Below are 12,724 nucleotides of genomic sequence, written 5' to 3' on the forward strand. Positions count from 1 at the left end.
CATGAAGGCAAAAGAAACAAAAGCAAAATGCATTATTGGGACTTCATCAAGATAAGAAGCTTCTGCAAAGCAAGAGAAAGAGTCAACAAAACTAAAAGACAACCTACAGAATGGGAGAAGATATTTGCAAATGACATATCAGATAAAGGGCTAGTTTCCAAGGTCTATAAAGAACTTATTAAACTCAACAGCAAAGAAACAAACAATCCAATCCATCAAATGGGCAAAAGACATGAACAGAAATTTCACCAAAGGGGGAGGGGCAAGATGGCGGAAGAGCAGGGTCCCCAAATCACCTGTCTCCACCAAATACCTAGAAAACCTTCAAATTATCCTGAAAATCTATGAATTCGGCCTGAGAATTTAAGAGAGAACAGCTGGAATGCTACAGTGAGAAGAGTTCGCGCTTCTATCAAGGCAGGAAGATGGGGGAAAAGAAATAAAGAAACAAAGGCCTCCAAGGGGGAGGGGCCCGCGAGGAGCCGGGCTGAGGCCGGGGCGAGTGTCCCCAGGACAGGAGAGCCCCGTCCCGGAGGAGCAGGAGCTGCACCGACCTTCCCCGGCGGAAAGGGGCTCGCGGGGAGTTGGAGCAGGACCCAGGAGGGCGGGGATGCCCTCGGGCTCCCCGGGACAGTAACAGCAACTGCGCACCCAGGAGAGTGCGCCGAGCTCCCTAAGGGCTGCAGCGCGCACGGGGGACCCGGAGCAGCTGGGGGGGGCTCGGGGGCGGCTCCGAGGAGGGGGCTGCGCGGCCCCGGGAGCAGTTCGGAGGGGCTCGGGCAGAGGAAGAGGCTCCGTGCGGAGGGGGCTGCGCAGTTCCAGGAGCAGCTCGGAGGGGCTCGGGCGGCAGCTCCGCGGAGGGGGCTGCGGGGCGGGAGCGCGAATCCACCAGCGCAGGTCCCGGAGCACAGGGCGCCGGGACACAGCCCAGGATCCGGCCTCCCCCGGGACAGGCAGAGGCCGGGAGGGCCCAAGACAGCAAGGACGCTCCTGCCCCAGCTGAGCAGATCAGCGGCCCCGCCCCGGAGCCTCCAGGCCCTGCAGACGGAGACCTCCGGAGTTCCTGCGGGGGCTGAATCCAGGTTTCCAGAGCGGCCCCGCCACTAGGGCTGTTGCTCCCGGGGCCTCACTCAGTAAACAACCCCCACTGAGCCCTGCACCAGGCAGGGCCACAGCAGCTCCCCCAACTGCTAACACCTGAAAATCAGCACAGCAGGCCCCTCCCCCAGAAGACCAGCTAGACTGACTGACAACTTCCAGGGGAAGCCGAGGGACTTAAAGTACACAGAATCAGAAGAAACTCCCCCGTGGTTCTTTTTTTTCTTTTTTTGTTTTGTTTTCCTTTTTGATTTGTTTCCTTCCCCCACCACCCTTTTTTCTCCTTTCTTTCTTTTTCTTTCTCTTTTTCTTTTTTTTCGTTTTTTTTTCTTCCTTTTTTTTTCTCTTTTTCTTTTCTTTCCTTCTTTCTCTCCTCTCTTTTTCTCCTTTTCCGAGTACAACTTGCTTTTGGCCACTCTGCACTGAGCAAAATGACTAGAAGGAAAACCTCACCTCAAAAGAAAGAATCAGAAACAGTCCTCTCTCCCACAGAGTTACAAAATCTGGATTACAATTCAATGTCAGAAAGCCAATTCAGAAGCACTATTATACAGCTACTGGTGGCTCTAGAAAAAAGAATAAAGGACTCAAGAGACTTCATGACTGCAGAATTTAGAGCTAATCAGGCAGAAATTAAAAATCAATTCAATGAGATGCAATCCAAACTAGAAGTCCTAACGACGAGGGTTAACGAGGTGGAAGAACGAGTGAGTGACATAGAAGACAAGTTGATAGCAAAGAGGGAAACTGAGGAAAAAAGAGACAAACAATTAAAAGACCATGAAGATAGATTAAGGGAAATAAACGACAGCCTGAGAAAGAAAAACCTACGTTTAATTGGGGTTCCCGAGGGCGCCGAAAGGGACAGAGGGCCAGAATATGTATTTGAACAAATTCTAGCTGAAAACTTTCCTAATCTGGGAAGGGAAACAGGCATTCAGATCCAGGAAATAGAGAGATCCCCCCCCCCTAAAATCAATAAAAACCGTTCAACACCTCGATATTTAATAGTGAAGCTTGCAAATACCAAAGATAAAGAGAAGATCCTTAAAGCAGCAAGAGACAAGAAATCCCTGACCTTTATGGGGAGGAGTATTAGGGTAACAGCAGACCTCTCCACAGAGACCTGGCAGGCCAGAAAGGGCTGGCAGGATATATTCAGGGTCCTAAATGAGAAGAACATGCAACCAAGAATACTTTATCCAGCAAGGCTCTCATTCAAAATGGAAGGAGAGATAAAGAGCTTCCAAGACAGGCAGGAACTGAAAGAATATGTGACCTCCAAACCAGCTCTGCAAGAAATTTTAAGGGGGACTCTTAAAATTCCCCTTTAAGAAGAAGTTCAGTGGAACAGTCCACAAAAACAAGGACTGACTAGATATCATGATGACAGTAAACTCATATCTCTCAATAGTAACTCTGAATGTAAACAAGCTTAATGACCCCATCAAAAGGCGCAGGGTTTCAGACTGGATAAAAAAGCAGGACCCATCTATTTGCTGTCTACAAGAGACTCATTTTAGACAGAAGGACACCTACAGCCTGAAAATAAAAGGTTGGAGAACCATTTACCATTCGAATGGTCCTCAAAAGAAAGCAGGGGTAGCCATCCTTATATCAGATAAACTAAAATTTACCCCAAAGACTGTAGTGAGAGATGAAGAGGGACACTATATCATACTTAAAGGATCTATTCAACAAGAGGACTTAACAATCCTCAATATATATGCCCCGAATGTGGGAGCTGCCAAATATATAAATCAATTATTAACCAAAGTGAAGAAATACTTAGATAATAATACACTTATACTTGGTGACTTCAATCTAGCTCTTTCTATACTCGATAGGTCTTCTAAGCACAACATCTCCAAAGAAACGAGAGCTTTAAATGATACACTGGACCAGATGGATTTCACAGATATCTACAGAACTTTACATCCAAACTCAACTGAATACACATTCTTCTCAAGCGCACATGGAACTTTCTCCAGAATAGACCACATATTGGGTCACAAATAGGGTCTGAACCGATACCAAAAGATTCGGATTGTCCCCTGCATATTCTCAGACCATAATGCCTTGAAATTAGAACTAAATCACAACAAGAAGTTTGGAAGGACCTCAAACACGTGGAGGTTAAGGACCATCCTGCTAAAAGATAAAAGGGTCAACCAGGAAATTAAGGAAGAATTAAAAAGATTCATGGAAACTAATGAGAATGAAGATACAACCATTCAAAATCTTTGGGATGCAGCAAAAGCAGTCCTGAGGGGGAAATACATCGCAATACAAGCATCCATTCAAAAACTGGAAAGAACTCAAATACAAAAGCTAACCTTACACATAAAGGAGCTAGAGAAAAAACAGCAAATAGATCCTACACCCAAGAAAAGAAGGGAGTTAATAAAGATTCGAGCAGAACTCAACGAAATCGAGACCAGAAGAACTGTGGAACAGATCAACAGAACCAGGAGTTGGTTCTTTGAAAGAATTAATAAGATAGATAAACCATTAGCCAGCGTTATTAAAAAGAAGAGAGAGAAGATTCAAATTAATAAAATCATGAATGAGAAAGGAGAGATCACTACCAACACCAAGGAAATACAAACGATTTTAAAAACATATTATGAACAGCTATACGCCAATAAATTAGGCAATCTAGAAGAAATGGACGCATTCCTGGAAAGCCACAAACTACCAAAACTGGAACAGGAAGAAATACAAAACCTGAACAGGCCAATAACCAGGGAGGAAATTGAAGCAGTCATCAAAAACCTCCCAAGACACAAGAGTCCAGGGCCAGATGGCTTCCCAGGGGAATTTTATCAAACGTTTAAAGAAGAAACCATACCTATTCTCCTAAAGCTGTTTGGAAAGATAGAAAGAGATGGAGTACTTCCAAATTCGTTCTGAGGCCAGCATCACCTTAATTCCAAAACCAGACAAAGACCCCACCAAAAAGGAGAATTACAGACCAATATCCCTGATGAACATGGATGCAAAAATTCTCAACAAGATACTGGCCAATAGGATCCAACAATACATTAAGAAAATTATTCACCATGACCAAGTAGGATTTATCCCTGGGACACAAGGCGGGTTCAACACCCGTAAACACACCCGTAAAACAATCAATGTGATTCATCATATCAGCAAGAGAAAAACCAAGAACCATATGATCCTCTCATTGGATGCAGAGAAAGCATTTGACAAAATACAGCATCCATTCCTGATCAAAACTCTTCAGAGTGTAGGGATAGAGGGAATATTCCTCGACATCTTAAAAGCCATCTATGAAAAGCCCACAGCAAATATCATTTTCAATGGGGAAGCACTGGGAGCCTTTCCCCTAAGATCAGGAACAAGACAGGGATGTCCACTCTCACCACTGCTGTTCAACATAGTACTCGAAGTCCTAGCCTCAGCAATCAGACAACAAAAAGACATTAAAGGCATTCACATTGGCAAAGAAGAAGTCAGACTCTCCCTCTTGGCCGATGACATGATACTCTACATAGAAAACCCAAAAGTCTCCACCCCAAGATTGCTAGAACTCATACAGCAATTCAGTAGCGTGGCAGGATACAAAATCAATGCCCAGAAGTCAGTGGCATTTCTATACACTAACAATGAGACTGAAGAAAGAGAAATTAAGGAGTCAATCCCATTTACAATTGCACCCAAAAGCATAAGATAGCTAGGAATAAGCCTAACCAATCCCATTTACAATTGCACCCAAAAGCATAAGATACCTAGGAATAAGCCTAACCAAGGAGGTAAAGTATCTATACCCTAAAAACTATAGAACACTTCTGAAAGAAATTGAGGAAGACACAAAGAGATGGAAAAATATTCCATGCTCATGGATTGGCAGAATTAATATTGTGAAAATGTCAATGTTACCCAGGGAAATTTACACGTTTATTACAATCCCTATCAAAATACCATGGACTTTCTTCAGAGAGTTAGAACAAATTATTTTAAGATTTGTGTGGAATCAGAAAAGACCCCGAATAGCCAGGGGAATTTTAAAAATGAAAACCATATCTGGGGGCATCACAATGCCAGATTTCAGGTTGTATTACAAAGCTCAGGTCATCAAGACAGTGTGGTACTGGCACAAAAACAGACACATAGATCAATGGAATAGAAAAGAGAACCCAGAAGTGGACCCTCAACTTTATGGTCAACTAATATTCGATAAAGGAGGAAAGACTATCCACTGGAAGAAAGACAGTCTCTTCAATAGATGGTGCTGGGAAAATTGGACATCCAAATGCAGATGAATGAAACTACACCACTCTCTTTCACCATACACAAAGATGAACTCAAAATGGATGAAAGATCTAAATGTGAGACAAGATTCCATCAAAATCCTAGAGGAGAACACAGGCAACACCCTTTTGAAACTCAGCCACCATAACTTCTTGCAAGATACACCCACGAAGGCAAAAGAAACAAAAGCAAAAAATGAACTATTGGGACTTCATCAAGATAAGCTTTTGCACAGCAGAGGATACAGTCAACAAAACTAAAAGACAACCTACAGAATGGAAGAAGATATTTGCAAATGACGTATCAGATAAAGGGCTAGTTTCCAAGATCTATAAAGAACTTATTAAACTCAACACCAAAGAAACAAACAATCCAATCATGAAATGGGCAAAAGACATGAAGAGAAATCTCACAGAGGAAGACATAGACACGGCCAACATGCACATGATAAAATGTTCTGCATCACTTGCCATCAGGAAAATACAAATCAAAACCACAATGAGATACCACCACACACCAGTGAGAAGGGGGAAAATTAATAAGGCAGGAAACTACCAATGTTGGAGAGGATGCGGAGAAAAGGGAACCCTCTTACAATGTTGGTGGGAATGTGAACTGGTGCAGCCACTCTGGAAAACTGTGTGGAGGTTCCTCAAAGAGTTAAAAATAGACCTGCCCTATAACCCAGCAATTGCACTGTTGGGGATTTACCCCAAATATTCAGATGCACTGAAACACCGGGACACCTGCACCCCGATGTTTCTAGTAGCAATGTCCACAATAGCCAAACTGTGGAAGGAACCTCGGTGTCCATCGAAAGATGAATGGATAAAGAAGATGTGGTTTATGTATACAATGGAATATTACTCAGCCATTAGAAACGACAAATGCCCACCATTTGCTTCAACGTGGATGGAACTGGAGGGTATTATGCTGAGTGAAGTAAGTCAATCGGAGAATGACAAACATTGTATGTTCCCATTCATTTGCGGAATATAAATAATAGTGAAAGGGAATATAAGGGAAGGGAGAAGAAATGTGTTGGAAATATCAGAAAGAGAGACAGAACATGAATACTCCTAACTCTGTGAAACTAACTAGGAGTGCTGGAAGAGGAGGAGGATGGGGGGTGGGGGTGAAAGGGTGATGGGAACTGAGGGGGGCACTTGACGGGATGAGCACTGGGTGTTAATTCTGTATGTTGGTAAATTAAACACCAATAAAAAATAAATTTATTATTAAAAAAAAGAAATATCTAACCTAATGGGAAGAAGTATTAGGTTAACAGTAGACTTCTCACAGAGACCTGGCAGGCCAGAAAGGGAGGGCAGTATATATTCAGGGTCCTTAATGAGAAGAAGATGCAGCCAAAAATACTCTATCCAGCAAGGCTCTCATTCAGAATAGAAGGAGAGATAAAGAGCTTCCAAGATAGACAAAAACTAAAAGAATATGTGACCACCAAACCAGCTCTACAGGAAATATTAAGGGGGACTCTGTAAAAGAGAGGAAGTCCAAGGAAACAATCTGCAGAACAGGGACTGAATAGGTATTATAATGACACTAAATTCATATCATAGATAGTAACTCTGAACGTGAATAGGCTTAATGATTCCCTCAAAAGGCACAGGATTTTAGGATGGATAAAAAAGCAAGACCCATCAATTTGCTGTCTACAAGAGACCCATTTTATCTATTTTTTAAATAATAAATTTATTTTTTATTGGTGCTCAACTTGCCAACATACAGAATAACACCCAGTGCTCAACCCGTCCAGTGCCCCCCTCAGTGCTCATCACCCATTCACTCCCAGCCCCCCACTCCTCCCCTTCCACGACCCCTAATTCGTTTCCCACAGTTAGGAGTCTTCATGTTCTGTCTCCCATTCTGATATGTCCTACCCATTTCTTCTCCCTTCCCTTCTATTACCTTTCACTATTATTTATATTCCGCAAATGAATGAGAAGTTATAATGTTGGTCTTTCTGTGATTGGCTTACTTCACTCAGCATAATACCCTCCAGTACCATCCACATTGAGGCAAATGGTGGGTATTTGTCATTTCTAATGGCTGAGTTATATTCCATTGTATACACAAACCACATCTTCTTTATCCATTCATCTTTCAATGGACATGGAGGCTCCTTCCACAGTTTGGCTATTGTGGACATTGCTGCTATACACAGAGGGGTACAGGTGTCCCGGCGTTTCACTGCATCTGTATCTTTGGGCTAAATCCCCATCAGTGCAATTTCTGGGTCATAGGGCAGGTCTATTTTTAACTCTTTGAGAAACCGGCACACAGTTTTCCAGAGTGGCTGCACCAGTTCACATTCCCACCAACATTGTAAGAGGGTTCCCTTTTCTCCACATCCTCTCCAACATTGGTGGTTTCCTGCCTTGTTAATTTTCCCCATTCTTACTGGAGTGAGGTGGTATCTCATTGTGGTTTTGATTTGTATTTCCCTGATGGCAAGTGATGCAGAGCATTTTCTCATGTGTGTGGTGGACATATCTATGTCTTCCTCTGTGAGATTTCTGTTCATGTCTTTTGCCCATTTCATGATTGGATTGTTTCTTTGCTGTTGAGTTTTAGAAGTTCTTTATAGATCTGGAAACTAGCCCTTTATCTGATACATCATTTGCAAATATCTTCTTCCATTCTGTAGGTTGTCTTTTAGTTTTGTTGACTGTATCCTTTGCTGTGCAAAAGATTCTTATCTTGATGAAGTCCTAATAGTTCATTTTTGCTTTTCTTTCTTTTGCCTTCGTGGATGTATCTTGCAAGAAGTTAAGGTGGCTGAGTTTCAAAAGGGTGTTGCCTGTGTTCTCCTCTAGGATTTTGATGGAATCTTGTCTCACATTTAGGTCTTTCATCCATTTTTGGTTTACCTTTGTGTATGGTGAAAGAGAGTGGTGTAGTTTCATTCTTCTGCATGTGGATGTCCAATTTTCCCAGCACCATTTATTGAAGGGACCGTATTTCCTCCAGTGAATAGTCTTTCCTCCTTTATCGAATATTAGTTGACCATAAAGTTGAGGGTCCACTTCTGGGTTCTCTATTCTGTTCCATTGATCTATGTGTCTGTTTTTTTTTAACTTTTATTTATTTATGATAGTCACAGAGAGAGAGAGAGGCAGAGACATAGGCAGAGGGAGAAGCAGGCTCCATGCACCGGGAGCCCGATGTGGGATTCGATCCCGGGTCTCCAGGATGGCGCCTTGGGCCAAAGGCAGGTGCCAAACCGCTGCGCCACCCAGGGATCCCTATGTGTCTGTTTTTGTGCCATTACCTCACTGTCTTGATGACCACAGCTTGGTAGTACAACCTGAAAACTGGTATTGTGATGCCGCCAGCTATGGTTTTCTTTTTGAAAATTCCCTTGGCTATTCAGGGTCTTTTCTGATTCCACACAAATCTTAAAATAATTTGTTCTAACTCTCTGAAAAAAAGTCCATGGTATTTTGATAGGGATTGTATTAAACGTGTAAATTGCCCTGGGTAACATTGACATTTTCACAAGATTAATTCTGCCAATCCATGAGCATGGAATATTTTTCCACCTCTCTGTGTCTTCCTCAATTTCTTTCAGAAGTGTTCTATAGTTTTTAGGGTATAGATCCTTTACCTCTTTGGTAGGCTTATTCCTAGGTATCTTATGCTTTTGGGTGCAATTGTAAATGGGATTGACTCCTTAATTTCTCTTTTTTCAGTCTCATTGTTAGTGTATAGAAATGCCACTGACTTCTGGGCATTGATTTTGTATCCTGCCACATTGCCAAATTGCTGAATGAGTTCTAGCAATCTTGTGGTGGAGACTTTTGGGTTTTCTACATAGAGTATCATGTCATCGGCGAAGAGGGAGAGTTTGACTTTTTCTTTTCCAAATTGAATGCCTTTAATTTCTTTTTGTTGTCTGATTGCTGAGGCTAGGACTTCCAGCACTATGTTGAATAGTAGTGGTGAGAGTGGTCATCCCTGTCTTGTTCCTGATCTTAGGGGAAAGGCTCCCAGTGCTTCCCCATTGAGAATGATATTTGCTGTGGGCTTTTCATAGATGGCTTTTAAGATGTCGAGGAATGTTCCCTCTATCCCTACACTCTGAAGAGTTTTGATCAGGAATGGATGCTGTATTTTGTCAAATGCTTTCTCTGCATCTAATGAGAGGATCATATGGTTCTTGATTTTTCTCTTGCTGATATAATGAATCACATTGATTGTTTTATGAGCCTTGTGCCCCGGGAATAAATCCTACTTGGTCATGATGAATAATTTTCTTAATGTGTTGTTGGATTCTATTGGCTAGTATCTTGTTGAGATTTTTTGCATCCATATTCATCAGGGATATTGGTCTATAATTCTCCTTTTTCATGGGGTCTTTGTCTGGTTTTGGAACAAACATGATGCTGGCCTCATAGAACGAGTTTGGAAGTACTCCATCTCTTTCTATCTTTCCAACAGCTTTAGTAGAATAGGTATGGTTTCTTCTTCAAACGTTTGATAGAATTCCCCTGGGAAGCCATCTGGCCCTGGACTCGTGTCTTGGGAGGTTTTTGATGACTGCTTCTATTTCCTCCCTGGTTATTGGCCTGTTCAGGTTTTCTATTTCTTCCTGTTCCAGTTTTGGCAGTTTGTGGGTCCATTTCTTCCAAGAATGCGTCCATTTCTTCTAGATTGCCTAATTTATTGGCATATAGCTGTTCTTACTATGTTTTTAAAATCTTTTGTATTTCCTTGGTGTTGGTAGTGATCTCTCCTTTCTCATTCATGATTTCATAAATTTGAGTCTTCTCTCTCTTCTTTTTAATAAGACTGGCTAATGGTTTATCTATCTTATTAATTCTTTCAGACAACCAACTCCTGGTTTGTTGATCTGTTCCACAGTTCTTCTGGTCTCAATTTCGTTGAGTTCTGCTCGAATCTTTATTAACTCTCTTCTTCTGCTGGGTGTAGGATCTCTTTGCTTTTTTTTTTTTTTTCTCTAGCTCCTTTAGGTGTAAGGTTAGCTTTTGTATTTGAGTTCTTTCCAGTTTTTGGATGGATGCTTGTATTGTGATGTATTTCCCCCTCAGGACTGCTTTTGCTGCATCCCAAAGATTTTGAACGGTTATATCTTCATTCTCATTAGTTTCCATGAATGTTTAAATTCTTCCTTAATTTCCTGGTTGACCCTTTCATCTTTTAGCAGGATGGTCCTTAACCTCCACGTGTTTGAGGTCCTTCCAAACTTCTTGTTGTGATTTAGTTCTAATTTCAAGGCATTATGGTCTGAGAATATTCAGGGGACGATCCCAATCTTTTGGTATCGGTTCAGACCTGATTTATGTCCCAGTATGTGGTGTATTCTGGGGAAAGTTCCATGTGCACTTGAGAAGAATATGTATTCAGTTGAGTTTGATGTAAAGTTCTGTAGATATCTGTGAAATCCATGTGGTCCAGTGTATGATTTAAAGCTCTCGTTTCTTTGGAGATGTTGTGTTTAGAAGACCTATTTAGTGTAGAAAGCGCTAGATTGAAGTCACCAAGTAAAAGTGTATTATTATCTATGTATGTCTTAACTTTGGTTATTGATTGATAACTGATTGATATGTCGATATTGATATTGATTGATAATTGATTGATATGTTTGGCAGCTCCCACATTCGAGGCATATATATTGAGGATTCTTAAGCTCTCTTGTTGGATAGATCCTTTGATTATGATATAGTGTCCCTCTTCATCTCTCACTACAGTCTTCGGGGTAAATTTTAGTTTATCTTCTATAAGGATGGCTACCCCTGCTTTCTTTTGAGGAACATTCGAATGGTAAATGGTTCTCCAACCTTTTATTTTCAGGCTGTAGGTGTCCTTCTGTCTAAAATGAGTCTCTTGTAGACAGCAAATAGATGGGTCCTGCTTTTTTATCCAGTCTGAAACCCTGCGCCTTTTGATGGGGTTATTAAGCCCTCTTCACGTTCAGAGTTACTATTGACAGATATGAGTTTAGGGTCATCATGATATCTATTCAGTTCTTGTTTTTGTGGATTGTTCCACTGAACTTCTTCTTAAAGGGGAATTTTAAGAGTCCCCCTTAAAATTTCTTGCAGAGCTGGTTTGGAGGTCACATATTCTTTCAGTTCCTGCCTGTCTTGGAAGCTCTTTATCTCTCCTTCCATTTTGAATGAGAGCCTTGCTGGATAAAGTATTCTTGGTTGCATGTTCTTCTCATTTAGGACGCTGAATATATCCTGCCAGTCCTTTCTGGCCTGCCAGGTCTCTGTGGAGAGGTCTGCTGTTACCCTAATACTCCTCCCCTTAAAGGTCAGGGATTTCTTGTCTCTTGCTGCTTTAAGGATCTTCTCTTTATCTTTGGAATTTGCAAGCTTCACTATTAAATGTCGAGGTGTTGAATGGTTTTTATTGATTTTAGGGGGGGATCTCTCTATTTCCTGGATCTGAATGCCCGTTTCCCTTCCCAGATTAGGAAAGTTTCCAGCTATGATTGTTCAAATACATATTCTGGCCCTCTGTCCCTTTCGGCGCCCTCGGGAACCCCAATTAAACGTAGGTTTTTCTTCCTCAGGCTGTCGTTTATTTCCCTTAATCTGTCTTCATGGTCTTTTAATTGTCTGTCTCTTTTTTCCTCAGCTTCCCTCTTTGCCATCAACTTGTCTTCTATGTCACTCACTCATTCTTCCACCTCGTTAACCCTTGTCGTTAGGACATCTAGTTTGGATTGCATTTCATTCAATTGATTTTTAATTTCTGCCTGATTGGATCTAAATTCTGCAGTCATGAAGTCTCTTGAGTCCTTTATACTTTTATCTAGAGCCACCAGTAGCTGTATAATAGTGCTTCTGAATTGGCTTTCTTACATTGAATTGTAATCCAGATTTTGTAACTCTGTGCGAGAGAGGACTGTTTCTGATTCTTTCTTTTGAGGTGAGGTTTTCCTTCTAGTCATTTTGCTCAGTGCAGAGTGGCCAAAAACAAGTTGTACTGGGAAAAGGAGAAAAAGAGAGAAGAGAGAGAAGGAAAGAAAAGAAAAAAGGGGTGTGGGAAGCAAACAGAAATCAAAAAGCAAATAAAAACAAAACAAAACAAAACAAAACAAAAACAAAAAAGAACAAGGGGATGTATCCTCTGATTATACTGATTATACTGTAAGTCCCTTGACTTCCCTTGGAACTTCCACCCAGCTGGTCTTTTGGGGGAGGGGCCTGTTGTGCTATTTTCAGGTGTTAGCACTTGGGGGAGCTACTCTGCCCCCTGCCTGGTGCAGGGCTCAGTGAGTGATGTTTATCCTGTTTATCTGGTGAGGCCACTATGAGGCTCAGTGGGGGTTGTTTACCCTGTGAGGTCCCAGGAGGAA

This window comes from Canis lupus, chromosome 11 (genome assembly GCF_003254725.2).
Source record: "Canis lupus dingo isolate Sandy chromosome 11, ASM325472v2, whole genome shotgun sequence".
NCBI lineage: Eukaryota > Metazoa > Chordata > Mammalia > Carnivora > Canidae > Canis > Canis lupus.